Source organism: Sarcophilus harrisii, chromosome 1 (genome assembly GCF_902635505.1).
Source record: "Sarcophilus harrisii chromosome 1, mSarHar1.11, whole genome shotgun sequence".
NCBI classification, from domain to species: domain Eukaryota; kingdom Metazoa; phylum Chordata; class Mammalia; order Dasyuromorphia; family Dasyuridae; genus Sarcophilus; species Sarcophilus harrisii.
The window spans coordinates 546,448,116-546,462,055 of record NC_045426.1 but is presented as its reverse complement, the minus strand read 5'-3'; the positions used below and the strand labels follow the sequence as shown (position 1 = coordinate 546,462,055).

The 13,940-nt window shown below is 37.7% G+C and overlaps 1 protein-coding gene and 1 long non-coding RNA gene across 3 annotated transcripts in view; one reads left to right on the top strand and one right to left on the bottom strand.

The window, feature by feature from the left end:
* The window catches only part of JARID2 (jumonji and AT-rich interaction domain containing 2), a 315,080-nt gene that overhangs the window by 144,239 nt on the left and 156,901 nt on the right, over nucleotides 1-13,940 (top strand). The gene's annotated exons all lie outside the window — the stretch shown is intronic.
* Nucleotides 1-13,940, bottom strand: part of LOC116420637 — a 44,238-nt gene that overhangs the window by 13,664 nt on the left and 16,634 nt on the right. The window contains exon 4 of one of the 2 annotated variants that reach the window (XR_004231015.1): nucleotides 1,856-1,954. The exons of the other annotated variant lie outside the window; for it this stretch is intronic. This is a non-coding gene — a long non-coding RNA (uncharacterized LOC116420637). Of the gene's footprint in view, nucleotides 1-1,855; nucleotides 1,955-13,940 lie in introns of those variants that run through there. 2 annotated transcript variants of the gene reach the window in all.

The following is a 13,940-nucleotide window of genomic DNA, read 5'->3' as shown; positions in this document are numbered from 1 at the left end:
AAGTGTCTTGCTGGGGTGGGCCCTGGTCATAAGGCACTGATTTCATCGAAAAGTACTTACCTGCAAGTTTCATTAATACCTAATTTTTCTGAGTGACAAAGATCATTCTTTTATATATGATAAATCTGAAGCATACTCAGGATTTTGGGATTTTGCCATGTTTACAACACAAAGTCAGTTATTTTGTTCTTAGGATAGTGGTGCTCTCTCTCCTCTCTTCTCCCTCCCCTTCTCCTCCCATTCTCTCCCGCCCACTCCCCCACCCTTTTGTTTAATGAATTTTAAAGATAAATATAACTTTCCTCTCCTCAGAGGCAGTAAGAATTTGTGGCTGGGTAAAAAGTGGTTGTCTTAAATTTTCTTAATATATGTGGAGGAAATCTTTTGGGTCTTCATTTAGGCAGGTGAAAGTGAGCTTGCCACTGTGTCCTTAATTGGTGAGGGATATTTTGTAATATCCTGAAGTTTTGCTTTTCCTTTGGGGAAAAGAAGAAAATTCTGCTTCTTTGACAAACCCTGACTTGGGACTAGTCTTTTGTAGTAAGAATTCTGAGTTGTAAAAGTCAGGAAATGTTATCCTTGTACCTTTGGGAAAATCACCTAACTTTGTGTTGTTTCACTCTTTGTCAACTCTTCTCCCCCTTTGAGTCAGAATTATTATATCATTACGTTTGGAATAGTTGGCAATAAGAAATTTCAAACATTTCAAATTTAGTCCCCTTCCCACATTGTCAGTAATACTTAATAAATGCCTATTGTATGCCTGTTACATTCAAGAACAATGAGCCATGGTAGTGTAAGTACCATAGTCCATTTGTAAAGGTGGCTTTAAAGAAAAATTTTTTTTTTTCCCCTCATGACTTAGATTTCTTAATATATTCTCCTCCCAAACAACCATCCTTATTTAAAAAAAAAAAAATACGTCTATATACCAGCACATGAAAAACCTGTTGCTATATTTATATTTTTCTAATGATATACAATCTGCATTGATGCTGGCTTCATCCACTTAATGAATTTTGTGCCCAACAGGTTAAGTGAGTTTCTGTGAGAAGCACTTAGTGAAGTTTAAAATAAAGAACAGCAGTGGAGTTGTGTTGGAATACCAAAGTTTTCATTGCAGTCTAGTTTAGATGTGTTCCAAATTTTTCTAGAAAGCATACCAACATCTTCCTCTCTCCTTCTCCTACCCTGTAGGTTTTCCATAATTTAACAATGTATACCATTTCAAGAAGATTGTTATGTTATTGTGTTGTGTATAATATAATCTATTTCCCATGAACTTGAAGGAACCTATTACTTTTCAATTGATTTTTGCAGAAAGGGAGAAAGAAGATATTGGTTGTAGTTTGTATCAAATTTTATTTGAAATTAGTAGCATGTTGCCTTTTTTTTTTGGTTTTTTTTTTTTTTTTTTACCCCTTTACCAATAATGATTTTTACCCAGGCTGTGATAGTAATAACACTATCAAAACTGTTGTCCCAGTTTTCAGTGGTAGAAATTGAGGCAGACGGCTTAAGTGACATATCCATCATAAGTGTGTCAAACTTTCTTGATCTTAGTACAGTTGTGTGGACAGCCCATGGAATAGAATTCATCAACACAGTGTATTCCAGATAGGTGTAACAGCTGGACAATCAGTTAGATTTTTATCTGAATAGATGGCAGATGACACTTGATTGCATTTGATAAATCATGTAGTGGTTTGGACAGTCTCCTTTGTCATAAACTCTTTGTGTGCCGCGCCCCTCCCCCCCCCGCCCCTTTTGTTTTTTTGTTTTTGTTTTAAACACTCCTTTACTTATATAGTATCTATTATGGCCAGTCACAGGAAAAAAAGTAAAATTTTTGAAAATCAAAATGGCAGATGACCCTGATGCAGAGGACTTTTGCATGGTTCAGCATTATTTCCAAAGGTGACTTTTCTTCAAGAAGAGACTTAAAAGGAATGATCTAGGAAAAGGAGGTAAAGAAAAGAGATGGAGAGTTGTTGCAGTTTTGTATAAGTGTTCATGTAATGTAAGACTTTGTGGGAAAGTCTCCGTGGAGAATTCATGAGAATAGATATAAAGAAGAATTGCTTAGGACAATAGGTTATAGGATTTACCTGCTGTGGGTGGTCATAGATCCATTGAAATCTATATTTAAAGATAGTGTATTTATTATGCATTCACTATATATCAGGCTGTGTACCAGGCATTTGGAATCTAAAGATAAGCAAACACAACGACAGTTTCTGCCTTCAAGGTGCTGATATTTGAAATGGGTATAAGATAGTATAATAAAAAAGGGAGCTGAAGAAGAAGAGGGTGGTGGAGTTATAGGATAGGGGATGGAATGGGAAAATATCCTTATGTGGCAAAGGAAGTCCCTTTACTTTGGGCTCCCACTCACCTTTCTAGTTTCAGAAAATGCAGCAGAAGCCTGTGCTCTGTTGACATATACAATTTGAGAACCCAGAATCACCACCTCTATGAAACATCAGATTGGAACTTCATTCAAGAATCCATATTAATCTTCTTAAAACACAACTTTCTGATGTGATTGGCAGCTTTCAATTTCAAAAGCCTTTAATATATGGCTTTTGGCTCCTCCAGTATTTTATCTCTGACTTGCCTCAGGGATATACGTGTCTCTTCCAGTATACTCTGAAACATTTCCTTATACTAGGACTCCTTATTTCTCCACGGTAAGCTTCCTGCCTTTATTTCCATATTTGCTTTCTTATTCTCTACTCATCACTAAGAACTGGGCTCAAATGCTTCCTCCACCCTGAAGGGGTGGGGTCTGGGGTTCCTCTCCTATGGAATTGACTTCTTGTTCTTCCTGTATACTTGAATGGTTTTATTTCCTTGTACTTTGGCATTCCACTATAGAATAGATTCCCAAAAATTTGTAGCTAAAAAAGCCTTTAGGAATTTGTCTAATCTGGTTCTTGTTTTCCTTTGTTTTCCTGGTTCTTTGTTTGTCCTTTGAACAGTAGTCTATAAGTAGTAGGTACTACCCTGTAGGTGCTCAGCCCAAAGGAATATAAATTTTGATTGCTGAAACCCTGCTAAGATGTATCTTTTTTTAAGAACTTTGACTTAAACCCGAATTACTTTGTCTCTCACGAATTGGTCAACTATAGGCTTCTAGTCCTAGTCTCACTTGGTCTATGTTTGGGGTCTTAAGCCGGAGAGTAAAAGTAAATTGTTTTAATTGCTTAAAAACAATTGTTTCTGTGAATAGAGAAACTCTGAGCATCTTTTCACAATTGAATTTTTTTTTGGGTGGGGGGAGGGGAACTAAGTATAAAAGAGATCATTCTTTACTTCTTTTCTTACCTAGTTTTTATCATTGGATAGGTGTTGCCTCAGTCAAACTGAGACCTGGGAATGATTTTATCTTAAATGGGCCAGCTCCAGGTGTCCTGATCTTGTCACTGGGCCTAGATAGCTTTGGAGGAGAGAATGAGGCTGATGATTGTGCACAGCTGTGCCTCACTCAAATCCAATTCATTTGTAAGTCATGAGAGCACCATTCCCATGTCATGGTTCACTTTAAGAATGTAGGCCCAACAAGAGTCCTATATTCTTACAGAAGAACCTGAACACACCTCCCTCAGATAACTCTCATAACAGTGATGTTTCCTTATAGCACTGTTCTAATTATTTGCAATTATTACCTTTTTTTATCCTCACACTGGGAATTGGGGGTAAGTATTATCTCCATTTTGCAGATGAGGAAACTGAGGCAAACAGAGGGTAAGTGACCTTCTCAATTTCATAAACCTAGCAAATGTTAGAAGCCAAATTTGAGTTCAGGGTTTCCTGAATCCAGGTTATGTACTCTAATCCATAGCACCATATATTTACAACTCTAATTATTCTATTAGTATTAATAAAAAAATTTATCTTAAATTGCTTAAATTTATTCAGCTGTTAATTGATTGAAGAAGCAGGACCAGAAATCATATTGAAATGTATAAGTCTTTTTCTTTCCTTTTAGCCCAGTGTGGAGAGCAGACTGTCTTTAGGGTTTTTCTCTATGTTGTGAAAACATTAGGTACTCAGTAAATATTTGTTGAATCAATTAGATTTTAAGTATGATTTAAATCGTTCAGCCAAAGCACTGTGAGATTTTTAGAAGATGTCTTGTACTCCAAGGAGACACCTCACATGTAAATCGATCTGTTTTCCCCTAACTGCTCTAGCCTCTAGTGACTTTTTCTGAACTCTCATGAATAAGAACCACTAGGAAAGACTAGAATTGGCTTCAAGGTCCAGTGCTTAGCCTCTGTCCACTTGACAAAATAGTACTGCCACATATTCTGACAAGTTGCAGGAAACATTAATTAGTTCATGCTGGACTTTTCATGACTTGGGGTTCTTCAGTATTACTCCCTGAAATATACATCTCCTTCACTTTGAGCATTAATGATTCCCATAAGAATGATGTTTTGTCCAGAAATTCTTCACTCCTTCCCACTTCCCTACCCCCTGCCTTTGGAGGTTTTCTTTTGGCAGTCTGATGAAATCTAGGGATCCCTCTTTTTAAAACTATCAACATATATAGGATTACAAAGGAAACAAATTATTTTAATCATATAAATCATGTTATATTATTATTATATATTATATGCTAAGTATTGTGTCTAGAACAGGGGTCCTCAAACTACGACCCACGGGCCAGATGCAGCAGCTAAGGACGTTTATTCCCCTCACCCAGGGCTATGAAGTTTCTTTATTTAAAGGCCCACAAAACAAAGTTTTTGTTTTTACTATAGTCTGGCCCTACAACAGTCTGAGGGACAGTGAACTGGCCCCTTATTTAAAAAGTTTGAAGACCCCTGGTCTAGATCCTTATAACAACTCTTTTTTTCTTTTTTAATTTTTAATTTTAATTTTTATTATAGCTTTTTATATACAAAACAAGTTTTGTATATGGGTAATTTTCCAGCATTGACCCTTGTAAAACCTTCTGTTCCCCTCCTTTCCCTAACTCCTTCCCCTAGATGGTAGGTAGCCTCATACATGTTAAATATGTTAAAGTATATGTTAAATGCAATATATGTATTCATATTTATTCTGTTATTTTGTTGCACAGGAAAGATTGGATTTAGAAAGAAGGTAAAAATAACCTGAGAAGAAAAAAAAATGCAAGCAAACATTAACAGAAAGAGTAAAAATGCTATGCTGTGGTTCATACTCATTTCCCAGTGTTCTTTCTCTGGGTGTAGCTGGTTCTGTTCATTACAGATCAATTAGAACTGATTTGGATCCTCTCATTGTTGAAGAGGGCCACTTCCATCAGAATACATCCTCATACAGTATTGTTGTTGAGGTATATAATGATCTCCTGGTCCTGCTCATTTCACTCGGCATCAGTTCATGTAATTCTCTCCAAGCCTCTCTTTATTCATCCTGCTGGTTATTTCTTACAGAACAATAATATTCCATAACATTCATATACCATAATTTACCCAGCCATTCTCCAATTGATGGGCATCCATTCAGTTTCCAGCTTCTGGCCACTACAAACAGGGCTGCCACAAACATTCTTGCACATACAGGTCCCTTTCCCTTCTTTAAAATCTCTTTGGCATATAAGCCCAGTAGAAATACTGCTGGGTCAAAGGGTGTGCACAGTTTGATAACTTTTTGGGCAGAGTTCCAAATTGCTCTCCAGAATGGTTGGATCTGTTCACAACTCCACCAGCAATGTATCAGTGTCCCAGTTTTTCCACATCCTCTCCAATATTCATCATTATTTTTTTCTCTCATCTCAGCCAATCTGACAGGTGTGTAGTGGTATCTCAGAGCTGTCTTAATTTGCACTACTCTGATTAATAGTCATTTTAGAGCACCTTTTCATATGATTAAAAATGGTTTCAATTTCTTCATCTGAAAATTATTCATATCCTTTGATCATTTATCAATTGAAGAATGAATAGCTACTGTTTGTATTTGAATTAAGGCATTGGGGTGACAGCTCACAACTTTTGTAAGATAGATGAGTTTATTCTCATTTTTACAGCTGAGGAAACTGAGACAAAGAGAGGTTAAGTGCTTTGCCCAGAATCACACAACTAGTACTTATCTTCCTATCTAAGAATGGCTTTGAATAAAAGTTTCTAGGTCTAGTATTCTTATTCAATGTGAAGACTTCTTCCTTTAGTCCAGCCCTTTTCATTTTGCAAGGGAGGCTAATTGAAGCCACAGAGTTGGAGGAACCTGCCTAACATCAGTACTGGTTAAAAGAACATAGCAAAACAGAAAAAGACACATTCCAATTTCCCCTCTCCCTACTCTCTCTTAGCTCATGGTTTGTTGGTTGGTTGATTCTTCATTAATTCATTAATTCAGTCTGTCTTCCTCTTTTTCTCATTCTCTCTCCTTCCCTCCTTCCCTATTTTTCACTCTCCCTGCTTCCTCCTCCTTTCTCTTCGCCTTACCCCTCTTCCTTTTCCTTATCTCTCTCTCCTCTTCCCTCTTGTGACTCCTTATTTATGTTAATCTATTCTTGTGACCCCTGTGGAGCTGCCCATAGACTGTGTTCTCCCGAGGTGCTCCAGGAAGTCTGGTTGTCACTGTAGTAACTGTTGGTCATTGGCTAAAGAGGACCTGCCCTTCTGCTCCTAGAAGATCAGTTGGTCATTCTGTCTCCCTCCCCATGCCAACTTGCCTGAGTTCAGCAGATTTACTTCTATAGGAGTTGCCAGTTACCCAAGTTTTGACTTGTGTTTTTTTTTTTTTTAATTTTTTTTTTTTAATAACTTTTTATTGACAGAACCTATGCCAGGGTAGTTTTTTACAACATTATCTTTCCCTGTCATTCTGGCCAATCTGACAGGTGTATAGTGGTATCTCAGAGTTGTCTTAATTTGCATTTCTCTGATCAATAGTGATTTGGAACACTCTTTCATATGAGTAGTAATAGTTTTAATTTCATCATCTGAAAATTGTCTTTTCATATCCTTTGACCATTTATCAATTGGAGAATGGCTTGATTTCTTATAAATTAGAGTCAATTCTCTATATATTTTGGAAATGTGTCCTTTATCAGAACCTTTGACTGTAAAAATGTTTTCCTAGTTTATTGTTTCCCTTCTAATCTTGCCTGCATTAGTTTTGTTTGTGCAAAAACTTTTCAATTTGATATAGTCAAAATTTTCAATTTTGTAGTCAATAGTGATCTCTAGTTCTTCTTTGGTCATAAATTCCTTCCTCTTCCACAGGTCTGAGAGGTAAACTATCCTATGCTCTTCCATTTTATTTATGATCTCATTCTTTATGCCTAGATCATGAACCCATTTTGACTTGTGTTCTAATGCTATCATTTTCTCTTTGTGTACTCAACGGTTGACTATTCAGAATTTTCTAAACTATTTAATTGAAAGTTTTAGGATGCCTCATTTTCTTCATTCTCCACCATCTCTTTTGAACCTTCTATATAATATAAAATGACATTAATTGTTTTGAATCCTAGCTCAGCCAAATGACCCAGTTTGATGTGAGAGGCAATTTGGCATATACCTGTAAGCTCCCCTTGCTCTGACCTCTTCTGTGATTGTTCTTTTATGCTAGACTTTAGGTCTTTAGACTTTAGACTTAGGTGGAAGCATCTTAACTTGAGTGGTTTGTCTGCCTTTACAAAAGCTCAGCCAAATTTTTGGGAAGCAAGCATAACCTGTTTTCTCATAGGTATTTATGAAAGCCTAGAAAAAAGCTTAGGAGGAAATTAAGTTGACTCTTTTGGGGAAATGATATCATTGTCTAGATAATCAAACACACTATTGTAAATACTACTTTTTCATTTAACTTTCTCCCATTGTTGATTTTGGGCACCAATCAACTTTATTCCCCGAGAGAATCTTTGATCCAGTATCCTACCTGTCCTGCATGTCCCACAGACAAGATGATGTGCCTTTCCTTGTCATTTTATTTGGCTGCCCCTTATTTCTGTCATGTTGTCTTTCCTCTGCTTTTGTCTACTAACTTTGATGGTTTTCTCCAAGTCCCAACCAAAATCTCTCCTTTATAGGAAGTCTAACGTAACTTCCAGTGCTTTCTCTCTATAAATTATTTCCTATTCTATTTATAAGTTTCTTTGCATAAATTTATTTGCATATTGTCTCTTATTAGATTTGTATGCTCCTTGAGGACAGGGATTTGCCTTTTGCCCTTTTTGGTACCCCCTGCTTCTCACAGTGCCTGGCACCTAGCAGGCATTGAATAAATGTTGATTGATTGATGGATGTCTGCTTTGATTGAGATGAATTTATCTAGATGATCATGGCATATGTAGTCTTTGTTCTTTATTATTATTTTTTTTTATTCTTTTATTCTTTAGTTTTGGAGCATTTCTCCTGCCCTCCAGGCTCCTGTTCATCCATAGCACAGTAGTTTATTTTTCTCCCTGCCTATCAGATATTGTAGATGACCTGGGCATGTGTTATGTGGTTGTATGTGGAAGTTTAGCAGAGAAGAAATACATACATTCAGAGATTCACAGAAACCTGTTCTGTCTCTTGTCTCTCCTTCCCCTGATTTTGCATTTTCTTCTGGTGGAGTGGTCATTGTTCAGGAAGGCTTAAAAAAAGTTTGTCTTCTGAGATGAGCATGTTCGTTTCAACAGTCAAAGCTGCGTAGAGACTTCGTTTGGCTGTCCTGATTAAGGACTGTGGTAGCTTGGTGAAGGATGATTATTGGAAATGGAGAAGGTGGGAAAAAATGGAGGTTCTCTCTCAGCTATAAGAGGGAAATGCTCTTTGTATCTGGGGAACTTTAGAAAAAGCAAAAATCCCTTGTTTATACAGATTCATTTATGTTACCTCCTGCCTGGACCAATTTATGTGTTACCCTTCTGACCATTGCTTCTGTGGAAAAATTGGGACTAGGTGAATATCGCCATCAAGTGGCTGCCTTTAGTAGTGGAGTGAGAGTCCAGGATACCAGTGGACATATCTCCCCTTCAGTCTTCTGCCCCCTCACTAGAAAACAGTCTTAAAGGGACTCCCGTAAGAAAGCTGAGAATGCAATTGAGCTGGAGGCATCCACAACCACAGCCTTATGGTCCTCTTGAAACAAATTGATGAAGACTTCCTGTACAGATTTTCTCATTGTCACTTCTGCTTGATGCTTAGTTGGTAGAAATTGAGAGAACTGTGTAATTATCCTTGCGTTATCTCTGGAACTGAGGATCAGTTCCATTTGTTGGTACCATTACAAGCTTTGTGGGTCCTGTAGCCTTCTTGCTTGTGTTGACTTGGCCTTCTAATGGAATTTGGCAGAGTGGGCATTTTGCTATCTTCATAGTCCCTATCCCCTGATAGAAAGAGAAGGATTAGTGTGGAAGGGAGTGTGAAATTCTGAAAGTCAGCCAACATGGAAGATTATTCATCGCTGAAAGTTGTGACTTTTGCCACAAGGTAGCTATAGTTCCTTAAGAAAGAAAAAGCTTTTCAGTCAGTCAGCATCATCTGAAGCCTTCCATATCACATTGCTTTTATAACAGATACTTGCTACATTTTAGGAAGCAAAATGGTGCATTGATAGCTTAGGGAGTGTTGAGATAAGGGTCAGGGTCGGGGCTTTTCCTGAAAAATCTCTTAGTTAAATAAGGTTATTAGTAGTAGTAGCTCTGTTTTTGAGAACATTTTCTTCTTTGGGTATGCTGAAGAGGATACCAGAACATAGTGATAAAAATGTTAAAATACAGTGCCAAGATGTTGAAGAGGATTTAGAAAAAACAAATCCCATGATTTCTGGTCTCTAAGACCCTAGAAACTAGCTCTAAAGTGAGAAGCAAAAACATGAAATAATACTATCTCAGTGGTCAAATGAAATGATGGGCACATGTTGCAAATCTACTAAGAATTTAGCTCAGAAGTAGGAGTCAAGGTAGTTGACTTTATGGAAAAAAAAGAGGATTTAAACTGGGCCTTGAACTTTGGATGGAAGTTACTTAGGTGTTGATTCTAGGTAAGGGGAATTATTAGTATGGTGTTTGGTGAGGCAGCTTGGCTGGCCTAGATAGTTGTGAGGTTAGCAGAGGCAACTTCAGGCTGTGGAGTTTAGTTTTCAATTTTTAGGAGTTAGGATTCTTTTCTGTTTTTTGTACAATGAATTTTGAGTAGGGATGGGATTGGATCTGCCCAGATGCTGTTGTGGCTGGTGAGATGTCAAAGATGAAGGTACAAAGCTAGAATGTGCAGGTAATTCTGCACATTATTCACTATTGAGCCATTTCTTTTTCCTTAATTCAGGGTGACTTCAATCCTTTTGCTCTGTAGTCCTTCTACTACTCATCCATTAGTCCAGGAACTTCAGAGCAGCTGGTCTCACATCTTCAGAGGGAAAGGAGGTAGATATGTTAAATCATATTCCTCCTATCCTCCAAGATTTAAGAATGCCAGTCCTTGTCCCTGAGCATCAGTCACCATATTGCTCAATTATTATTCAAATTTATTCAAATTTCAAATTCAAATTCAGAATTATTCAAAATTCTTCTAGCTTCTGAAACAAATGGGAAGAAATGAGGAGCATTTAAGAAGAGAGGCAGAGGAATATTGGGACTATTGTAAGAAAGTTTAATTCTCAATTTTAAAAAGGCATTCTGGGATGTGTGTACTTGTTCTTCTAAATTTTTTGATATCTCTGCATTTCTTTATATCCAGGTATTAAACTGAGCACTTTTACCAATATTAATCTTATTTGTCCTTCAAAACAATGCTTCAAGGTGGGTGCTGTTATCTTCGTGATTTTCATTTGAGGAAACTGAGCGACTTCCCCAGGATCATGAGTGCCTGCGGGTAGATTTGAATTTCCAATTTCCTTTGTAATCCTATGTAATTTGTAGTTAAATTTCCTTGTAATACTCTGTATTTAGTTTAATTTAGAACATTATTCTGAGACTTATGTCCATTGATTTCAATGGACATTTTTTTGACTCCCAAATCATAAGGGAATTTCAGCATTTAGGTAAGCTCTTGTGCCTCTTCCTTGTTACTTATGGGAGCAAACTTGAAAGGGGCTAGGCACTTCCACTGTCTTCTGACCAATTGCCATGAAATGGACTGGTGAGTGAGAACATAGCTGAAAGAGCAGAACAGTCTTAAAGAAGAGGCAAGATGCAGTAAGATAGTTGGGACTACTTGTTAGCATTTTCCCATCAGATTGGTGATGAACTCTCTGAATCCAGGAAAGCCTACTTGAAGAACACCAGCCTTCTACAGAATAATTCTAGCAGCCATCTTTAAAGGGAGCTCCACTATACATAAAAGGAACCCCTCTTTTGCAGCATAGACCACTGTCGTCACTAATAGGCAGGTAAGCCTAGGAGCCCCAGGTCTAGCAGTATGCTGGTTCTAACATAGTGTCTGAAGCCATTGCACAGGGTTTACCATCATTATGGAGATTGTATTTTAGTACATGGCTTAACGCCTGCATCCTTTTCTCCTTTCAATAACCAAGGCTACTTGAACAATCAGAATAACACATTTTCTACACCAGTTCCCTGGCATTGTCAAGTGGCTCTATACCAGAAACTGATAATGGAATCATAGGAAATGAAATTTGCAATACTTAATCTGTTTTACCACTGTGTCCATAAGCACTGTGAGATCTTTTCATCTGATGTTCAGATGAAATCTCTAGATTTTGCCTCTACATATTAGAACATGAACTCCTTGAGACCATATTCTCTCTTGTTTTTCTATGTGTATCCCTAGCATTCAGCATTGTGCTTTGCACATAGCACTTAGTAAATGTTTTTTAATTTTTAATTTTCTCATTCATAAAATGATTTAGTAATAAACATTCAGCTGCTTACATATCATTTGAGGGGGGGAAAAGTTGTTAAGTGGGTTGGAAGGGGAGACATTTTTCTAAAGAATTTGGTATTTGTGGTGAGCTTTAAAAAACTGGCCTTTGGAATGTATGGTGCATAGCACAATGCCTGACACATAGTAGGTGCTAGTTGAATATTTAGCACATTCAGTCATAAAGCAATGGGAAATAGTGTGTTTGTCCTTCAGTAGGGAAGAACCTGCTCAGAGGTGTCAAGTTATATATGATGCAGGAGTCAGATGGCTCCACTTGATACCCTTGAATGCCTGACAGTTGAATTTGACCTATTTGGGAGACAGACAGTTGGATGTCCTTTAAACTGAGGAGTAATGTGTCCAGAGGTACCTTAGGTGGGACCTGGGTTCAGGAAGACCTGAGTTCAAATACAACTTCAGACATTTAGTACTTGTGATCTTATTATTTCCCTGAACCATAGAGTAGACACTTAATTGTTGTGAGATAAAACCAGATGATATTTGTGGAGCATTTAATTCAGTTTCTGGTGTAGTAGGCACTGTACAAATACTTATTCTCCATTTTGTGCGAGAAATCTTCCTCAATGCATAATTGGATGTATTCTAGAGCTAAGAAGGCTTGTGGTTCTGGATGGGAAGAGATTTGGTGGTAGTGACAGTGAAGTTGGCAAGATTCGGTGACTGACTCACTTTTTTCTTAACCTCTCAAGGCAGAGATTAAACCCATGGTTGTACACTTGTTGTGCCATTAAAAAAAGAGTGGAATCTGGAAGAGAATCTGAGGAATAAGTTTAGAGTGAAATAGAATGAACACTATTTTAGCTATGTTGGGTTATGCTGTGGGACAGCCACATCAAAAATTGAAACTGTGTAGAGTAGGGTCCTTTGGATCTCTGAAGAGAAACTTAGGACTGAGACATACATAGATCAGTTGTCTCAGTCCTAATTTTCATTGAAATGGTGAAAGCTGCGAATTGCCTGGCACCTAGGAGACACTTAATAGATGATTTTTGGATATTGGGGGGAATGGAAATGCAGTTCACCTTACCTTCTCTTCCATAGGCTATTGGAAGGAGCCACCGATTTTGTTTCTTACATGTGAAAAAGTGTTGGTGCCATATTAGCATCACGCCATGGTGCATAACTTTTCTAAAATGATAGGCCATTATTTCATTTATTCACTGTGATGGTTGTGTGTAACAATGATAGGTGCCCATTCAGACCCCTCTCTTTTCTCCCCCCCCTTTTTCCTTTTCCTTCTTCTTCACCCCATCCTTCATCTTCATTATCCTTTAATCATTTTTAAATGGGAACTTTGGTTTGCCCAAGTTGGCAAATTAGAAGAGCTGCTTTTGGTTGGTGTTGCTAGATTGGGCAGCAAAGGCTTCCAGAGAGTTGGTAAGATAGATTAGCACTTAAGGAAAGATACTTGATGGTAGAGGAATTGTGGTATACTCGTGAAATGAAATACCACAATTCAATGAGGGTCACTAAGTGTGCAGACTTAGGAACTACAAAGTTTAAAATAAATTACTTGTTCCTAAGCAAATTAGATGGTTGTATTGATGTTCAGTGTCAATCTTTTTAAAGATTTTTTTAAATAAAGGCAAATCAAACTGTGAAAAATTAAAACTGAAAGACACTTAGCAAATTTCTTGCTTGTGGTACATCAAAGCATAAATGAGCATCCTTTCTCTTGAGATATCCCATTGTGTCTGTTGGCCTTCCACTCTCCCCTTTTCAATTTTCCTTTTGAAAGGTAGACCACTACTGTGTGATAACCGTGCATTTTAAAATCAGATGGAGTCAGGAATTCAGGTCACAATGTGTGCAACTGCAACAGGAAGCCAGCCAGCAATCTCTCCCAGCCTCTCTTCCTGCCCCTCTGGCTCCACCCACCAAAATCGTCATTTCCTATACAACACATCAGGATTTGCAGAGAGAGTGGGCGGGGCCATTTTTTCTCCAAGCATATATATTAATAGAGTATAGCCCAATTACTATGTAGCCTCACGTGCTTGGGACCTCAGTGCATGAACTGGAGCTTCAGCCCATTACCCTACTGTCTGTTAGTTTTCCCTTTACTAAGGATATAGAGAACATTCCTGGGTAGCAGGGATTCCAGAGTAAATT